Here is a 20,207-nt window from a genome sequence, read left to right on the forward strand (position 1 = left end):
AGAAATGTGATCCATATGGCTCTGATTACTTTCTCCATAAGTCATTAGAAATGCTTTGCACTAGGAATTTGCCTGATGACGAAGAAGTCTTTGGAGACAGTTTTAAATGGTCATCTCAGCCTTGCCTCATAGAAACAGGGCAGCTAAATAGAGCCAAATGCAAATGAGCCAAGACCTAGAAAGGTTCAGGTTTTATCTAAAATTCAGAACCAAGAAGGTTCCAGTGAACCTTAAATCTGCCCTACTATCTTCACATCTTCCAGGGATAGCATCTACTGAATCCTCCATTGCCACACATTAGTCAAGGGTTCCAGGTATCCGGGTTTGTATTTTTGTTGGGCTCAATATTCTATTGAGTTCCAAGATCATCCAGCTTACCCTAGGGTTTATCCATTATTTCCTGGGAACAGAATAAATTTGTTAGATATAGATGTGAGTGTGGAATTCCAGGGATGATCAAATCATGGTAACATGAATCTAGGTAGAAACTCATGTGTTAAGAGGATTAGTCTCCTGTTAAATAAAAATGGGGTAATATTACTTGTTCCATATCACTCAATCTATCTTTCTTTCCTTCCCATCTTCTTTCTTTTTCTCTGTCTTTTATTTCTTTTTGAGGCAGTGTCTCATATATCCCAGGCTGGCCTCAGTCTCATTATAGATGAGAGTGATTCTGAACTTCTAAGTTTTCTATCTTCAACTCCTCAGTACTTGTATTTTTGGGACCTGCTTTCTGCATGTGAGAAAAATCACTTTAGCAACTGAACTCTAACCCTGACTCATCAAATAGCATTTTGAGACCTGTTTAAAAAATATTCCAAATGAAGTTTGGTGCTTGGTAAATGTTCAACAATTCCCCTGCCCCCTTCTATTTCTCTCTGTTTTCCAGCATATAGCTATAGAAAGGATTCTATGTTTCTGAGTGAAATATTGACTGTGTTGGGTGACTGGTAATAGACACAGTCACTTTTATGTTATTAAGTTTTCTATTTGTAAGGCATTTTGACTACAGACTACCATGAAAGTCTAATTATGAAAGACGACATAGGAAAGGGAACAACTCTGCCTTGGTCTTTATCTGACTAGGTTGTTTTAGACTGATTTCTTGACTGCATCACCAGCTGTTGTTGGTATTTTTCAAAGAGGCAGCTCCCAGCTGGGGGTGACAGAGCAAAACAAGAATGTGATAAATAACTAAGAAGCAATGTGGTATAGATGAATAGAAAGAGAGGGCTTACAAAAAAGAAAGAAAGAAAAAGAAAAGTTACAAGATAGCAACTGGGACTTCATGTGTGGTGAGTGTATTTCTTCATAATTGTAATCTTTTCGAGAACTGATCAGGATATCAACTCAGGCTAGAAGCCAAGGGAAGAACAAAGTTCTTGACCAATAAAAAGAGAAGTTTCTGAGTTTCCATCAGTCAGAAAAAGAAATCACCCTTCGGCTCCGGGCAGTGGCTTGGGAGCTGTCCATGGTACTGACCTTGTCTCATTTACATTGCAGTGCAAATGAAGAGGAAACCTCTCATGGGTTCTGCTGCTAGACTCTCTGATCCCCTTATGTTTCTGTCTCTTTCCCCTCTACTTCTTCTTCTTTGTCGATTATGCTGATTTTTTTCAAGTTCCTAGTCTGTAATTAGGATTTTTTCCCTCTCATTTTGCTTCAACACTCCTCCTTTTCAGTCACTGTTTTTGAGGTTCTTCTACATTTTTCTACCGACTTTATCTCTCTCGTGTTACCTTTTGGGTAAAAGAAACATTGATATCAGAAAGAATCACAGCAGCGAGTAATATACAAGGTTCATTAACTACATGGAAGGAATATATATATATATATATATATATATATATATATATATATATAATTTTTTTCTTTCAACTACACAGCAATCTCATTAGAGGGTTAGTTATCTCATCTTACTGAACAGGGACAAAGTGAAGGCTAAGATAACTTGGCCAAGGTCCTACACAGACAGGATTCCAGTTAATGCCGAACACTTGCACTTTTCACTATATCTGGATTCCTTTACATTGTTCAATATTTTCCTTTTGGTTTTCTGCCTCTCACTCTCGTAGCTTCGACAGAGATTCCCACCCTGGACAAATCTTTAAAGGACTAGGAATCTACACTTCCGGTGGGATTTAAGCTTTGAGTAAAGTAAAGCAAAATACACAGAATGCGTACAATGTGGAAATTTAGACCATGAAAAAAAGGCCTTTCGTTTTACTTCAGGCAGAGGCCCTGCCTGCACTTCAGGCTGAATGCGGAGTTTTTCTGTATTCTTGTGTTCCTCTAGCTACCCTGGCCTTTTCCCTGTCTCTGGTGGTCCCTAGAGAACTTTGCGTTCTCTTCGGCTTCCCACTCTGACATCCTTCCCACGTAAGGAAGCGCTTGCTTAATTCTGGGAGTTTAAGTGGGCTCTCGCCTACACACAAAAACAATTTCCAGTAGTCACAGAGAAACACAGAGACACAACGGGACTCAGACGTGCGTCACCCCAGACAAAACCCACTCAGGTATGTACACGCAGTCACGTCAAGCTCCCGCATAATCAGAAATACCAGACGCTCGCGCATCACTCAGCTACAGACTCGTTTCAGCTGGAATCACGATTCGGGATCTGCGCGCACATGGTTCTTTTGGGTGCTCTATAAGGAGTCTTGCAGCACTGTCCCCAGACCCATGTGAGTTCTCCTGAAGCTCATTCTTTCCCACCCAATCTGCCCCTCCCTTCAGGTGGCCCCACTTCTCTTCTCCTCTCCCGTCTCTTCCCCCAACGCCCGAAGACGTACAAAACACTCCTTGGAATCTACCCCGGCTCTCAGCTCCGCCCTCCCCGCCCCCGGCAGCCTCTCCCCCATTCATTTTCCTCCGTTGCCGGCAAAGTCCCTCCCACTGCCTAGCCCGGCCTCCGCTGCTCCCCTCCCGGAGACCGCGGCGCACTTGGACTTCCCTCTCCATTCGCCAGCCGCCTCGCTCCGGGTCCCCACGGCTGCGAACTGATCTGGCACGGGGGGTGGGCAGGAGGAGGAGAAGAGCGCAGGCTAAGGAGAAGGCGAGAGAGCCAGAGAGCCGAAGGCAGAGGGAGTAGTGGCCACCTTTTGGAGTCGGGATTCATGCCTGTCCTCGGGACCAGCCAAGGGGACTTTAAGGCTGAGTATGAGCCAGGCTGCTAGGAGCCAGGTACCCCCACGCCTGCAGTCCCCGCGCCGTCCCCGGTATGCGAGCTGGACGCAGGGCTCTTCCAAGTTCCCACCGAGCCGAATAAAAAGCGTCTTTCCGCTGCTCTCCGCCAAAGACGGACATTGACTCCAGGTAAGGCGACTCCGGGCGCAGCTCCCCACAGCCCCTCTGCCCTTGGAACCAGCCCCGGACCTCAGTCGGGGCGCCCCCGCCCGCGCCTCCCATCCCCCTTCCAGCACCCTCGTCCGGTCTTCCCTCGCCACCAAGTCCTCTTCTGTTCTGGAGACTGGGTTTCCTGTAGATTGGACTCCATGGGTTAAATGCGGGTTTTAGTTAAGTGTCGTGTGTGTCCCCGCGCGCTCCCGACGTGTGTACCATGGTGGGAACTTGATGTGGTGCTAGTGTATGTTTGCCTGTGCAGCGTCGTTTGCGTTTGATGCGTGTTGCGTGTCTGTCTGTGTGAGTGTGTGTGTGTGTGTGTGTGTGTGTGTGTGTGTGTGTGTGTTCGTGCCCTATAACCTACTTTCAGCGGCGTGTGTGTGTGTGTGTCTCTGTGTGTGTGTGTGTGTGTGTGTGTGTTTGCATGTGTGCGCGTCTGTGTATTTTTAATTAGATCTCTTCAGCTTGCAGGGAATGGAATGGGGTTCTTACTACAGTATCACGTAGCCACCGGGAAGCCCGCTGTGGACTTCCTCTTAGGTCTCTGGGCATTGGTTTGGGAGAGATGCCGGGAATATATACCGTGCCTTATTTAGTCCAGTAATGATACCTATGAAAGAAAAATATCGTCTAAATCATGGGGTAGTGCTGCACACTTGAACTCACCGTTAAAAATGAAAGAGACATGTCCAAAACCCAAGACAAGCGAGATGCTGTCCCTTTAAATTCCACACTGGGCAGACTCCAGGATTCTGATGGGAATTTGGAAAGGCTGAGTATGGAGTGAGAAGGAAAGGAGGAAGTCAGGAATCTCCTTATCTACTGCATGTCAAGTCTTGGGTAGAGATGTCATCCTGTCTCCCTGTTGCAATCAACCTCCCTCCCCCCGCCCCCAGCCCTTTTTCTGAGGGGGTGGTCTGGGTAAGTTTGCCTGAATCATCTCAGGGGAAAAGAGTAAGCATCCTCTGGCAATGTGATTGTCCATCTCAGTCACATCCAGTACCAGAGAAAATAGCATTTGGGGCAGCTCTGGGTGCTTTGGCAGGAGACTGATAGGGTACTTTCCTAGGATGCATTCTTTTTGCCTTCTCCATCTCAGACAAGCTTTGGAAGCCCCAGAATCTCTTCTTAAAACTGTGCTTTCTCATGGCTCCAGGAAGTTAGGAAGCTGCTGGGAGAAGGGAGAGAGATTAGTGTCTCTTCGTGGGTATGGGGGGAGGTCTATATGTATGTATTTAAGGACCAAGGGACTACAGTTTCTGAGGGACAGTGGGTGGGGAATTCATCTCAGAATGGGGTGGTAGTTGACTTAAACTGCTGTCTGGTTTGCACCCCACATTTTATGCTTGGCTCTAAAATACTGCCAAGGGCAGGGAGGCCTGGAAAGACTCTAAGGAATACAATTTGACGTAAGGGTCTCCTTCCTATTTCCTCAACCTTTTAGGAGCTTGTTTAGGTAAATACTTCGGCCACTCTGCCCAGGCACAGTTGGGCTTTGGTTCTGGAGCCAGCCATTGATTTGATTCCCGGCTGCCTTTTAAAGGCTTGCCCTACTCAGCAAAAAATGCTGAGTTTTACTGCTGTTAGCATGGCTTCCAGACTAGGCAGCTGTTACTTTCTCAAGGTAAATGGCAGCCATTCTGCTTGTAAGCAGTGAAGCTAGAAGATGAGACTGAGGTGGTGTGATAGAATGTCTAAAGGGTCACTAGGAAGGCCTCTTGAGAGGAAAAGAAAATAGGAATATATCTGCTTTTATAAAAAACATTTATACATACATTTGTATCTCCTGAGGAGAGATAAAAGCAAGTGTGTGTTTGCAGGAACCTGCCCCGGCTGGTGGGTGTCTGTTCTACCTGCAAGCACTTGCATACATACCATTTTCTGACTACAGACTGATCTTTCAGGCTGAAAGCTTCAGGAAGGCATGCCCATAGAGTAGACTTCACAAAACTCAGGTTACATCACAACATCCTAGTGCAGTTTTGGGAGGGGTTTTGCAAACAGAAGAGCCCTCATGTTGGGATAGGCTCTCATTATTTCTGTTCCAATGTGTAAATGATCTACTGCTATTAAAGAGCAAGAAGGCAGGACTCTGGCTCAGATAAAGGATGGCAGCTTCTTAGTATTCACTCGCAAATTGGTGACAAGGCCAGGACTAGAACCCAGGGTGTTTTTCAGCCAAATCAATGTCATTTTCTACTCTATTACCATGTTCAGCAACTCACAGCATTTCTTAACCCTACCTGTCCACCATCCTTCTACTTAAGGTAACTGATTTTCTTTCTGGAACTTCTTGTTTCAGAGATGCATTTCAGACCTTCTTCATATGATTTCGTGACCCAGGAAAGAGAGTGCATAATGCCTCATTCATTCTTCCTGCTTCACAAAAGCGTTTAAAAACATATGTACACACAGAAATGCCAAGAGAGAGAGAAAGAGAGAGAGAGAATTCTGTTTTAATGTCATCAGATAATTAAAAGCACATGGGGATCCAAGACTATTTAACTACTATATAGAACCCAGTAGAAAAATTGGATTGTATTAATCCCTTTATGAAAAAAGTTCTGCTTTCTGGAAAACAAAATATATACTTAGACATTCTTTCAATCATTTCATGAAAATGAAATGATTAGTTTACTTACATTAATTTAAATCTCATGTCTGTATATTCATAGTATAAGCACAGGAACATATGCAAGAATATATATGAATCCATACACAGGTGTATTTATACAGGTCCAGAAACATTCCCCTCCTAATACATTCCCCTAAATGTGACTAGTCTCTTAAACTGCAGGAAAATGAGCTAGCCTTTGTAAGTACATGGCTTGTAGGTGGGCTCATAACCTCAGGGAAAGGAAAATATAAAGCCCTTTTAGCCACAGGACATCCAGAAGTTGAAGTCAATTTCACTAAAAAGCAAGTATGTTACCAGTCTTTTAAATGCTCTTTTTGGGGTGCAGGGAAGTACTTAGAAATACAGGGATTTTAGGCCCATCTGCAATAAAGCCATTAACAACCTCACAAACGTTGTCTTTTCTGGAGCTGGATGGCACTTTAGCTCCCAGAAGGGGGAGCTGTGACTCCATTTCAACCCTAGAGAAAGAGCTGATATTCCAAATAAGCTCTGGGGCCCCCCTGCTGAGCTGAGAAGGCCCAGCTCCTGCTGTAGGGAGTAAGAATGTAGCAGCATAGGTGGGGATTTTAAAAATCTTCTCTCCTGCTCAGTTCAAGTGGGACATCTCCCTCTTAGTGCTTTCAAGAGAGTTTATGCCATTGTTCAAATAGTTCCCTCTCTCCCTTTTTTCCTTTTTTTCCCCTCAACCCATCTTTGCCCCAAAAGACCTTGCAGTATCTGAGAAAATATTTTCTGATTTGCATATGCTTTCTCATCCTGGTTTCTTAGATGAATTCATTAGGAAATATCACCAAAATAGGACCTTAAAGTTACTCATAGCATCTTTCTACCCTGCATCCTCTGACCTAAATCTCAAAGTTTAACAATTAAGTTAATGAACTCCTGGTAACCATATCAAAAAACAGCAGGAAACATAGGAGGAGTCACCAAACATAATTTTTCTGACACCCTCTCCATTGTTTTTCACCATAATCTTTCATACGAATGATAATGGATTTATCAGACTTTCCTCCATTGAGCAAACCCTAGTTACAATTTAGCATCTCTCTCAGATAATGCATCTAGAAGACTTCCCAAGGCCTTGCTTCAGAATCAATCTTTTTTGGCTGGATTTTGATATATTTTTTTAAACTCTATTTATTTAGTTTTTATCTCTATTTGCTCTGTTTTACAGCCACACAGGGATAGCTTTCTCATTATCACAGCAACATGTGCTCTTATTAGCAGCATTTCTCTTTTAATAGCTGGGACTGCCACATAGTAGTTGTTTTATCATTTTGTTTGTTTGTTTGTTTGTTTTTGTCTGCATATTCAGTGTTAAAAGTATCTGTCAGCCCTTCCTCCCCCCCCCAAATTTGATTCTTATTTACTCAAAACAAAGCCATTTTGCCTTTAAAACTACAGCACTTAGCTCAGCCACTCAGGGGTGCAGACAGGTAAGTTATATCAAACTTGACAGTACCCCTTGCTGTGTCCCAGGATCTTTAGTTTTATTCTCTCCTTTAATCTCTACTCTCATCCGGTGAGGTATATATACTTATTATAAAGAAGAAAGGGAAGCTCCTTTTGTCCAATGCCTTTTTATCAGAGGGGCAAAGATTTGAACTTTTTGTGAGCATCTCTTCTCTTCTACTACACAGTCAAGACCACTCATAACCATTGAGACCTCCATGTTCAATGGATACTAGAGACAATTGAGCATATTGTTATTGTGCCTTTAGGGTATGAGGATTGGGTTAGGATCAAAAGAAAGAATTTATTTCTTTTCAATAGCAGTAGATGCTGAGTGTCTTCTATTTGGCAGATGTTGTCCTAGAAGAGTACTGTTAAATAGAACTTTGGAGAATAAGAAAAATATTCTCTGTGTTAGGCAACATGGTAACCACTGTACTCTTAAATGTGCCAATGGATACCGGTGAAGTGATCTTTTCATTTTGTTTACATTTATTTGTTTCTCGTTTTGATGACTTACACAGCTGTATGTGGCTGGTGGACACTAAAATGGACAGTTCAGGTTTAGGCATCAGGAATATTTTATGAAGATAGCCCTGCTTTCATCGGGATTCACATATTGAGGAAGAGATGGCTAATAGTGAGTAAGCAAATAGAAAACCACAGTAATTAAATCTAATACTAAATGTCATACAAATAATTAGGGATCCCATGCTAGAAGGGAAGGTGGGCGATATAACTTAGGATGAATTAGTCATAAAAAGACATTTTGGAAGAAATAGTACTGATGTTGAGATTTATGTAAGAAAAATGAGTGAAGTCATTATGAAAGGGGATGGCTAAGAAGGCTAAGGATGTACAGATTCCCAGTGTGAATGCATCTATAAATGAGAAGGAGGTGACAGAAGATGAAAAAGAGAGACAGAGCCCACATCAGAAAGGTCTTGTACAGGAGAGAGACAGACAGAGAGAGAGAGAGAGAGAGAGAGAGAGAGAAAGAGAGAGAGAGAGAGAGAGAATTTGAAATCTCTTTTGACATGTCTTTAGTTGGCTCATACAAGGTCTGAGAATAGAAGGCATTCTGGAAATTGACAGGTCACTATCAGACACTTTCTGTTGTGTTTTCATCACACCCGTTTTTAATCACTCAGTTCCATGTGTTCTTAATTTCTGGTCCTGCTTAGAGTACCATATTCTAGAAAACTTTAGGTATGAAACACAAAAGTCAATGGACAGAAAAGGGGGAAGAGGGTGAACATGTGGGCAGCAGGTAACTGCAACCTGTGTAAAAGAGTAGGACATAGCTGCAGTTTCAATTGGCAAAGGTTTATCAAATATATTACTTGAAAAATAATTTGAACAAAGTGTTTCAGTAAATATGCTAGTGAAAGCTGATAAATGTAGGCCACCTAACAGAAGGGATATGCAACTTCCCAAATAGTCATAAGGGGATGGCAATTGCCATTTCAAAATCTCATAGGGTTTGTGGAAAGGGAAAGGCTAAAGGAAGACACATCAGTTATGACAGTGATGAGGATGAGCAATAACTATAAGATCTTGGTGATCTGTATGTATATGTATATATATATATATATATATATATATATATATAATTTCATATCTCCTTTACTTCAAAACTTCATAGGATAAAAGTACAGAGACATAAGGCTCTTGATAATAACCCTGGTTGCTCTCGGTGTCTATAAAGACTCCTTCAGAGCCTAACTTTTTCTGTCTGTGTTTGCCTTTTGTAAATTTAAAAGGAGCATACTTTGGCTTAGCTCACTGAAGAGATATTGCTGGGTTGTATGGAAATGCAGCATGACAAAGTTCTTCTAAAAGCAGAGAGAGACACATGCATGGTGGCTGTGCTTCATCATAAGAGTTAGCCGTCCTTTCAGAGATGAGCCAATCTAACGGAGGTCGTATCTCACAGCGCTGATTGTGATTCAAGGCAGGCTGGCTGAGTGGGATAGATGGTGAGCCTGTTGCCACTGGTGCAACTCTTAAGAGCAAAGTGATTAAGTGTTAACATGAAAACCACTATCCTCCTGGAACACAGCAGCCCAAAATGCTTTTCTACAAATCCATAGACAGTCCTTGCTACTGAGGGGGCAAAGAAGACAATTAAGAAAATAATGAGGCCAAGGAAAAGTGAAATTAATTTTTTTCATATGAGAGTGAGTGGGATTTTTATCTCCCAGGGGACCTATCTTTTGGATATTGCCAGTGGCCTTAAGGAAGATAGCCTGAATAAGACTAAGTGTGAGAAAGTGAACAGTGGTCAATTGCCAGAGTCGCCTGCTACCCCCACACAGAAAGAGCAAGCCTGATGAAGGCATACAATTTATCATTCTTAACAAATTCTGTTTTCACAGGGTGCAGAGCTGTATGAGACATGTTGGCATCGTCTTGGGAATAGCTAAGTAACTGAATCCCCCCAAGGGTGGAGGTAGATCCATAAGGCTATTAACAAAAGTAAGATGCAATCGGGTTTTTTTTTTGTGTGTGTGTGTAAGCTGTAAAGGTTGGAACAGCAAGGCTCCAAGTAAATGGCCCATCTAAACAGCTAGAACCCTTTGTAAGGGTTAACCCAATAGAGGCCCCAAAGGCTTTCTGAGATATAATTTATCTAGCTTTTCAGATGCTCACAAAATGAGCCAGTGGGGAAGAACAGATCCTGTGGGTAAAGTAGAATAGGCAGGTTACCGATTACACTTTGATTTCGATGGAAGAAGGTTGTATAAATATCCACGAGAAGGCGGCACTTCAGAAGACCCACCCTCTTAAATGATACGTTCTCAGAATTAGCCATCTGTAAAAATAGATGAAATGCTTGACATCTGTAGGAATCCTTGCAATATCCAGGAGCCCATGAAAAACCTAGGAGAGCATTCTCTCAGAATGCAACCTAGTCCATAGCCTTGAGCAAATGTCTTGCTGTTTATGTGGCATTGGGTAGACTAAATTTCTCATACGATTGATGAGTTCTGAATTTATAAGCACGTTTTAGGGAAGCACCTACAAGGAACATTCCTAGTACTATAAAAAACATCTGTACAAGCCCAGAAGCCATTAAAAGAAGAAAAAGAAGAAAGAAAAGAAAATCAGCATTTTGGTATGTGTAGGCGTGTAGAGGAAAGATTGAAAAATAGATTACCTGGAAATGGCTGGTAATATGCTTTTTCTGCTGGGCACATTTTGGAGCCATGACTATTTCAGAGGAAGTTGTCCCCATCAAGTACTATTTCTGGTGATGGCAAAGGCTTGGGAGGGCTCAGTAGGTTATAAAGAATTTTTTTATGTGTATATCAATAAGACAGCATCATTCAAAGTCAAGTGAAGCCTTACAAATGATTTTCTAAATTATTAGTAAGTCAGCTGCATTATTTTTTGTCCTCTCTTTTCTTGCACTAGCAAACAACCAACAAAAAAAAAAAAGAAAAAACAAAAACAAGACAAAACCAAAACAAAAAACATTTATTCAGAGTTCAAGGTCTTTATCCACAATATGTACAGGTGGCTGAAATGTCACTATTACAAAACTACTCTTGAATTGGGACCATGTGTGTTAAACTTGTTTGCTTCCTGTTCCTTGTACTATAATGGCTATGTAGTAGATTCATTGTTGTGTATTATCTATAAGCACATAGCAGGTAGAATAAACTCCCACTCTGCTGATGAGAAAATCGAGGTGTGTAACAATAATGTTTCCTGTTGAAAACCATATAGGAAACCAAAGGTGTAGTATACAAAATTTGAACCTGTTTCTAGCTGACTTGAAAGCAGAGAGATTAACAGCTTGAAGGCTGGAGTCTGAATACATATACTACTACCTACTAGCTCTCTGACCTTAGCAAGTTTACCTAATGTACTCATTTCAGTTTCCCTATCTGTAAAATAAGGCAAACAAAAGGGACTCTGTGTGGAAGAGAGATGGGAATTTAATGAGTTGATTCAGTAAGTGCTTCAAAGCGTACTTGGCAGATTGTCTCAACCATATACCATGAACTAATTTTGGTTTTATTACTGCCAGGCCCTGATGTATCAAACTGGGCATTATTTGCACTCTTAGGTTTGTTTTCAGACTGGAAAAATCATACACAACAGAGATGACTTTTACGTTTGAGACATGACCTTGTACAGGAGCTCTAGAGATCATTTTTATAAACTAGCCCAGCATCCCCCTGTGCAGCAGTGCGACAGCAGTGCTTATAGGAGAGACTAAGAACACAGGAAAAGGCTCAATAATATACAGAATTACTAAGGCAGAATTCTTAATTCTCTGTGTTGCTATGGGTCAGAAAGCAGATGTGGAGAGGTCACTGACCACAAGAGCGGAAAGTCATCGTTCATATAGGCCTGTTTAATTTCTTCTCTTTTTCTTTTGTCTTATTTCATATATAGAACCATTCTCTTTAAGGTGAAAATAGAACCTGAATTGGCTTAGGAACCCTGAACCCCTGCAACTTCTTTCTCTCTGTACCTGTCTACTTCAATTTCTAACACATAAGGCCAGTGTTTCTGTCAGGTTTACCTGAAAGCAGAGCTTGATTAACAGTAGCTGGGTGCCCTGTAGACCCTGTTTATCTTTGTCTTCATGATTGCCTTTTACATCATCCATGCCATTTATTTTAGCATCTTCCTAAATACTTTGAAAGGATTTTTATATTATATTTAACCTTTTGGGTGATACTCCAAATGTAAAATTATTCTCTCTGTTTTCCCAACGAGGACTTTCCATCTACAAAATGAAGAATTCACTGGAAAATATGCAGTAAGTGACAATATCTGACCTTAAGCCCTTGTCTACTATGGCACATCAATTGTGATGTTCTTTTCCTGAATTATCCTCCCTCCTTGCATTAGCCTAAGGCATTGTCCAGCTAGTAGCAGCTTCCAGCCCGCCCCAAGTGGAACTTTGTAGCTTCTTATAGTGGGAGTTGATGGCTGCTACTTGGCCTCTATTGTCTTAGGCTAGGTCAGTCATTGCCAATCATCAACCATTATGTCATAAGGCTTTGGCCTCCATTCTGATCTTTCACATGCCTAAAGTAGGAAGGCAGCCATTGTATTTTTTCCAGAAGTTATAAATGGGACTGCTGGAAGGAGCATCCTAAATCCTCAATAACAATATGCATTTTACTTCCTTTCCTTCTTTATCTGTCAGTATCATGAATATCTTCCACTCTTCTAGTGTGTTCTGGCTGCCAATTTCATACGCTCTTAAAATAGTAATTTACTTTTACAATGCCTCTGTAGGAAACCTTAGCTTAGCCTGTTTATTTGCACCCGAATCGTGGGAGTTCAAATGCTGCTGAAACCAGGGCCAGCAGTCATAGAATAAGCAAATTACTTTCTAACTTGAAGCCAATGCCAAGATTTTTCTTTTAATGGAAAGAGTAACTTGAAACCTACCTGTGATCTCAGTGATTTCACTGCCACTGTTAGAAGCAACTCAAGCTTTTAGGGTGGAGATGGAATGAATTTCAATAGCTAGATGTTGCGAGATGCTCTACATATTACTATGTCTCTGTCTTTTTATCTCTTTTCTATTTGCTTAAGCACAGATATACTTACATGTAGTCAAGACAATGGATATTGAACACAGTTGAGAACAAGTAGAAAGGAGAACTCTAGGTATTTCAAAAAATGCTCAAGTAGAGTCATCCCTCCATCATACAATCCCATGATCTAAGTCATAACTGTAGGACCACCTGCCATTGAAAGGAAAGGTGGGTAGAACTTTAAAATGGAGAGCATGCATGGCTACAAATGTGTATTTTGTAAAAAAAAAAATATTCTCTTTCCATTTAAAACAAGAATTGGGGATAAATTAAGAGGAAAGAAAGAAGCCATTAGAAGGAATGTTGAATGGAAGACAGTAAGAAAAGATGATGATGAGGGAATATATAATAATGTTTGTATGAAAATGCCACGATTTCATTTTACCCCCATTAATAAGAAGGGGGTTTGTTTTGTTTGAATTGCCACCAGAACATCTCAACCAAATGCTATAAGAGCAATGAGGAAAGAAATTAAGATGTAAGGTAGCAAGGTTTGGCTACTTGAAAAGAAAGAAACAGTAAATAAGAGTGAAGCAACAGTCTTCCAAGAAGCATGGCAATGGTTTTGTTGTTGCTGTTCTTGTTGTTGTCATTGTTGTTATTGATGATGATGATAATGTGATGATGATGATGTTGATGCTGATGATACTAGCATTGTTGTAGGTTGTTGTAGCAATAAATGCCAAGTAAGCAGTGCAGGAAAAGAGAGGCTCATTTATGGTGCTAGGAATGCACATTCAATACACATGTGGCCTGTGTTTGTTTCATTTTAAAATCAAGGAATAGATATGTCAAGGTGGGTCAAGATTTAAAGTACTGGCTGGCCAAATACATATTGGAGTTCATATTTCCAGAGGTCATGAAATGCCAGTTGTACCTGGTCATACACTATAGATCCAGGGCTCTGCTAGTTCTGTCAGCAAGGTCTGAGTTAGCTGAGACCTACTTCAATAAAAAAGGTAGAGAAAAATTGAGGGAGACTTATGGCATCATCACCATCTGGGTTTCACATGTATATACACGTCTTCCTCTACACAAGTGAGAGAAATAAATAATACAAAGAGAACTTCTTTTCACTTCTTTGTGCCAGACATTGTTCTAAGAGCCGTGAAAACAGCTGTGAACTGGAGGGATTAAGACCCCCCATCCCCATCTTGGAACTCATGTTCTACTTGAGGGAAAAGATGTTATATAAATAATCAAGCAAAGATATAGTGTGTGTGTGTGTGTGTGTGAGATGGTGATAAGTATAATAGAGAAGATCAAAAATAGAACATGACTAGAGAAGGAAAGTGGGTCGCACAGATGCTGTGGTGGGACAGGGCATGCTAATTCATGTAAATAGGAAGGGGAAATGACCACTGGAGTGCTGACTTTTCAAAAAGAAGTCTGGATCCAGAAGACAGCAAGGCACATACCTAACCAGGTAGGATAGCCTTCCAGGTGGAGGTAGTCAGGTCAAATCTTCTTGGCTCCTGAAAATAGAAGAAGAAGAATTAGAGGGGTACGAGTGAGTGAAATCAGAAGTGCGGCCATGATAGGGATGGATCTTCTGAGGTGAGTTTCTGTGTAAAGAGGCCAATGTGAATCCAGTGGAGGAAGCAAAAGGGAGTGAGGGGAAGATTCATTATCAGGAGATCAGGAGCGCCATCCTTGACACACCTCCAAGCTATCCCAATTTTTACAAAGGAGATATAAATCCTTCTAAATTAAGAATTGGAACCCTGCCCTTAGAAGTCAGTTAGATGTACACAGTCTATACAGAATGTTCCTTCTGAGGGAAAAAAAGGGAATTAAAGTAAACAAAACAAAGAATGAATTTTACAGACTCTAATCATAGCTTTTGAGAAGTATCTTCAGGCACCAGGAGATGGGATGATAGGAAATAACATCTGTACAATGGGGTAGCAGCAGGACCTTCCATGAAGTTTTAAAGTGAAAGTGAGTATCACATACAGAAAACACTAGGAACACTTTTTATGTACAGCAATTATTACATAATTAGCACTTGGGGAAACTCTCTCTGCATTGACTGCTATTTTGGTGAGCAATTGAAGAGGCATAAGAAACAAAGTATCATAGAAGGCATGACTGTTGAATAAGTTGCACCCATGTATTAATGGCTACCTCTAGATAGTGGGTTATGAATGAATTTCTACTATGATGCTTACCTGTACTTCCTAATATTCCATAATGAATGTGCAATATGTGGGTAACCAACACTTTAACTAAAGGGATCAAAGAAAGTGAGAAATCTATGGGAGGTGAGAAGAATAATTAAAATACAAGGAAATTCATGAATATATGTTATGTACTTTTCTAAGTCATCTTATAACATTTGAAGATTCAAATTCTATTTTTACCCTTGGCTTAAGTAATAATATTCATAATATACTGATGCTATATATATATATATATATATATATATATATATACCATATATATACCATATATATATCATATTTATATATATATATATGAGTGGCTTTTAGCCCCTTAAAACAAAGTAGGATCACATTTATATTAAATTAAACCATTTTCTGAAGAGAGGACACTTTGTGTTTCAAGGTTTGAGGATCAGGAATGTCTCAGGCAGCCTTTCCTCTATTTCAGTTTTTGGATAGATTACATACAACCTTAACCTGCATTTCCTCACTTAAGAAGTGAAGGCTTGAGGTTCCTAGCACCAATCTGAAGTTACAATAGAGGCAGTGAGGAGGTGATAAGTTAGGGTAATAAACTAGCCCAGCTTTCCCCTTCCACCTACATTCAAGCAGCTTCTCATCTCTGCTTTATTGTACGATTGTAAGATTTAAATAAGAAGGTCTACAGCTTTAAACATGATTTAAAAATATTGTTTTCAGTTTCTTCTGCAATTTAACCTATTGCATTGACTTCTTTGCAAGCTATACATGGCTTAGACACACCTAAGAAGAGCCTTTTGGAAGAAAAGGCTAATGTAAAACTGTGCTTTCATTGCCTTTGTCATCAGAATGTATGCCATACATTTGCTATAAGTAAGTGAAATGATATCAAGACAGTGTGCTCCATATTTATGATGGCTCATATGGAAATAAAATATTTGCCTAGAAAACCTGACCACTAAAGTATATCACTATTAGTTTTGCAGAAAGGTTAGTGATTGTTCTGGATTAAGACATGGAAAATCCAGATTCCTGGAAATAGTTTAAGTTATATGACACAGAGAATGTATGACTCCAAGTTTGTGTGTCTACATCATAGAACCATAGAATATTAGAGCTAAGGTAAAGTTTCTAAAACAACACAAAACTATTCTATCAAAAGAACATATAGCTATTCCTCTGTTTAGACAGGTTAAGAAATCAAGGGCTGAGGAGATAGTTTAATGTGTAAAGTACATGTCACACAAGCATAAGGACTTAAGTTCAGATATACTAAAATATTGTAAAGCTTGACAGAGTAGCATGCATCTGTAAGTATGAAATTATTATGGCAAGGTAAGAGGCAGAGACAGAATTTCTTGAACCTCACCAATGTATACTAGCAATTCACAAGAGACTGTATGAATCAAAGGAAAAAATGTGAGGGCTGATACTTTAGTTTGTCTTTTGATCTCTATATGTGCCCTGACAAGCACACACCTGAATTACCACAACACAAACTCATTTACATACACAAATACAGACACAAACGCATACACACACACCCCCACCCCCCCCCCACACACACACACAGAGAGAGAGAGAGAGAGAGAGAGAGAGAGAGAGAGAGAGAGAGAGAGAGAGTCAAAAGAAATGTAGACTTTTAGAACAGGAGCTGTATTGTGAGAGGTCATTTTTGGAGCATAGCGTCCAAGCCAAGAATGCCAGTTCACTGTCCATTTCTAAAACTATTCTTTCATTACATTCTCATGTCCTTTTCTATTAGGCACTATTTCACTGTTTTGTTTTGTTTGGGGTAGTGAAAACTGTGAGAACAATCTACTGGGTGGCACAATGAATTTGAGAGAAGCACTGTATTATATGCACAATCATTTTAAAGACTCATTTGAGTCTTATAATAAGGAAGATTTAATGATTATTAATTAAAGTGTTCTTAAAATTATTTGACCTTACATTTTCATCTTTCTCCATTCCTTTAGTTTAATTACTAGTACCTTTCATGATATATAAGGATCTGTACATAGTAGAAAATTGATCATCTATAGAAAGACTGGAGTATTACATTTGTGATAAATTTGTGTATATGTAATTTTGGTAATATACATTATTTTAGAATTTATGATCATAGCAAATGACAATCAGAGGGCAATATAAAAAGAAGTTTCCTTGATTTAATGTAAGCATCATTTCCCCCTTCTTCTCTCTCCTTTGCTATTAGCTTACTATCCTGTTTGTTCTTTCTTGCATGTTGACAACCTGCATTCTCTTGTAGCTTACTGTATTTCAGATCACTTATCTTTAATGTTTTCCGAAATGTGTTTCTGATACATCTTTGATAAATAGACTTGTTTTTGTGATCTGAAGCCATTAACAATCTGATAAACAGACAGACAGACATACAGCCTGAGATTATGCAGAGTAGCTTATTCTGATGTTGGAGAATGTCTATGAATGATGAGGATTAGAAAAGAGGTCTATCCCTTTGGGCTTCGGAGTTACACAGCCAGTTGTATGGAACTAAAAGCCATTTCAGATAGAGAACAGAAACAGACGTATTTCAAGTGTTTCCAGAGAGCATGCTAAAGACTGAGGCTAGGAAATTAATGCACAGGTAGGCTATTTAAAGTTTCAGGATTTATATATAATAATTACTACTTATATAGTTTCTGCTGACTATTTAGAGAATTATTAACTTTATTATATCTACAATTGAGAATAACAGGGAGGCAGGTGGAAAAAGGGAAAGGAAAATCCTTGGTAGGCCTTTCGCAGGTCCTGATTGTGCTATAGCTACTGTATAGAAGATACACATCTAGACCAGGACAGTGGCAGAGAAGTGGATGGAGTTAAGAAATGCTGGGTTGGTAGGACAAAGGGAAGTGATGGGTTAAAGATGGCTTCTTCTAAGGTTGTGCTGATCAGAGTCTCCTCTCTCTAAACACTACTTCCAGAAACAGCAGGGTCTCAATTATCTCAATGTGGGCTGTAAAATTCTAAAAAAAAACGTTCTCAAAACAAAATTAAGTTTAATTTGCTTTAATTGAAAAATAAACACATGCCATGTACAGCAGTCGCAGGAGGAAGAAAAAAGGCCAGAAAATGAAATGAACTGTTGAGTATGGAAGACCAATATTAGATGCAATAAAATGGGAATTGTTATTGATTGAGAAAATGTAGTTAGGGTTATATTGAGGAGTAGAGAACAGTGGCAACGTGTCTCATGTTCTGGGAAGTTGATAGGTTTATTATTTTTAAGGACAGTGGGAGTATTTGGAAAGCTCTGAAGTTGGAGTCAACAATATGAGGTTCACTTTTTTTTCTTCCCTTTAAGGGAATTTAGTCAATCATATTTAGCCTCATTTTCATTATCAGTGTAAGAGGAGAAATAATCATTATATTTCTAAGAGAATTGCATAAGCAATATACATGGAAAATTTAAACTATTAAGAGAAGATGTGAGTGGATGCATAGGAGAAGAGGAAAAGGATGAAGAACGTTGGAAGAAGGCATTGGAAAAGAGGGAAGAGAAACATAAGTGAGGTCGGCTGACTTAATATCTATTAGGAGCTTTTTGTACAGGCATGCAGGGTTTGCGCTAGATGTTAGGAATAAACTTCTGGCTCCGCCTCCACAGCAATTGTATTATAGCAGTAAATATTTTAAATCTTTAGGCTGTAAAATGAAGTTTCGGACAAAGAAGGGCAGAGAGAGATATCTTTGGATACAGGTGACATGCTCTTAGAATTCTTTTTCTCTACTGGATTGTTTTCCTTTTTTTCTTTTTCTTTATTAGATATTTTCTTCATTTACATTTCAAATGCTATCCCAAAAGTCCCCCATACCCTCCCCCCCCACCCCCTACCCACCTACTCCCACTTCTTGGCTCTGGCATTCCCCTGTACAGAGGCATATAAAGTTTGCAAAATCAAGAGGCCTCTCTTCCCAATGATGGCATCTTCTGCTACATATGCAGCTAGAGACATGAGCTCTGGGGATACTGGTTAGTTCATATTATTGTTCCACCTATAGGGTTGCAGACCCCTTTAGCTCCTTGGGTACTTTCTCTAGCTCCTCCATTGGGGACCCTGTGTTCCATCCAATAGCTGACTGTGAGCATCCACTTCTGTGTTTGCCAGGCACCGGCATAGCCTCACAAGAGACAGCTATATCAGGGTCCTTTCAGCAAAATCTTGCTGGTGTATGCAATGGTGTCAGCATTTGGAGACTGATTATGGGATGGATTCCCAGGTGTGGCAGTCTCTAGATTGTCCATCCTTTCATCTCAGCTCCAAACTTTGTCTCTGTAACTCCTTCCATAGGTGTTTTGTTTTACTTTTTGGGGACTATCTGTCCTCACCACTACATATACTACATATACTTGGGGCTTTTAGGTTCTCCCTGTCTCAGAGAATGCCATGGCAACCTTATTCTCACCAAGAGATTTGAGCTTCAAATTGTAAGCTATAAATGTCAGATTCTTATAATATTGACATCTGAGACCCATAGTTGTAGAATTTTAGAAGCTATCAAAACTTCAAATCATAGAATCTTAGGATAATAAAAACTTAGAGGCAGAATCTCATAGACTCATAGAAAGGAATACTCATGGAATATAAAATCCAATCTCAGAACCATCAAATATTAAAAGTCCTAGAATTAGGACATTAGAGGTTTTTTTCTTTTCCTTCATAGAAGGTGACATCTGTGGTTGTCTTGTATATTTTTCTTCAACTTACAAAAAATAAGAATACAGCAATTTAGACATATAAGTATTTTGAAATAAATGTGCATATATCAATGCAAACATGGGCGATGAAGTATTCATAACACTTATTGTAAATACATTGGCCAAAGGATGCCCATAGTGATGACGCATACATTTTCTGGGTGTTCTAGCATTTTCTAACAGAATGATGCTTGGCTTTATTGACACCTAATACAAAAACTTACTTTGAGCAAAGAGAGCTTGAAGCAAAATAGGAATAACATCTTTACTCACTGGCCAGCTCTGATAGAGTCTTTATGTTGTCTGTCGTTTTAGAAACCATTTCTCTAAATATACAT

General features: G+C 39.8%; 1 protein-coding gene across 1 annotated transcript in view; it reads left to right on the top strand.

Annotated features, from left to right (window-relative positions):
• Positions 1-2,917: 2,917 nt before the first annotated feature.
• Positions 2,918-20,207, top strand: part of Brinp1 (BMP/retinoic acid inducible neural specific 1) — a 198,646-nt gene continuing 181,356 nt past the window's right edge. The window contains exon 1 of the mRNA XM_021161100.3: positions 2,918-3,315. The gene's annotated coding sequence lies outside the window, so the exon portion shown is untranslated. The remainder of the gene's footprint in view (positions 3,316-20,207) is intronic.

Source organism: Mus caroli, unplaced genomic scaffold, assembly GCF_978045245.1.
Source record: "Mus caroli unplaced genomic scaffold, Mus_caroli_1 scaffold_6, whole genome shotgun sequence".
NCBI classification, from domain to species: domain Eukaryota; kingdom Metazoa; phylum Chordata; class Mammalia; order Rodentia; family Muridae; genus Mus; species Mus caroli.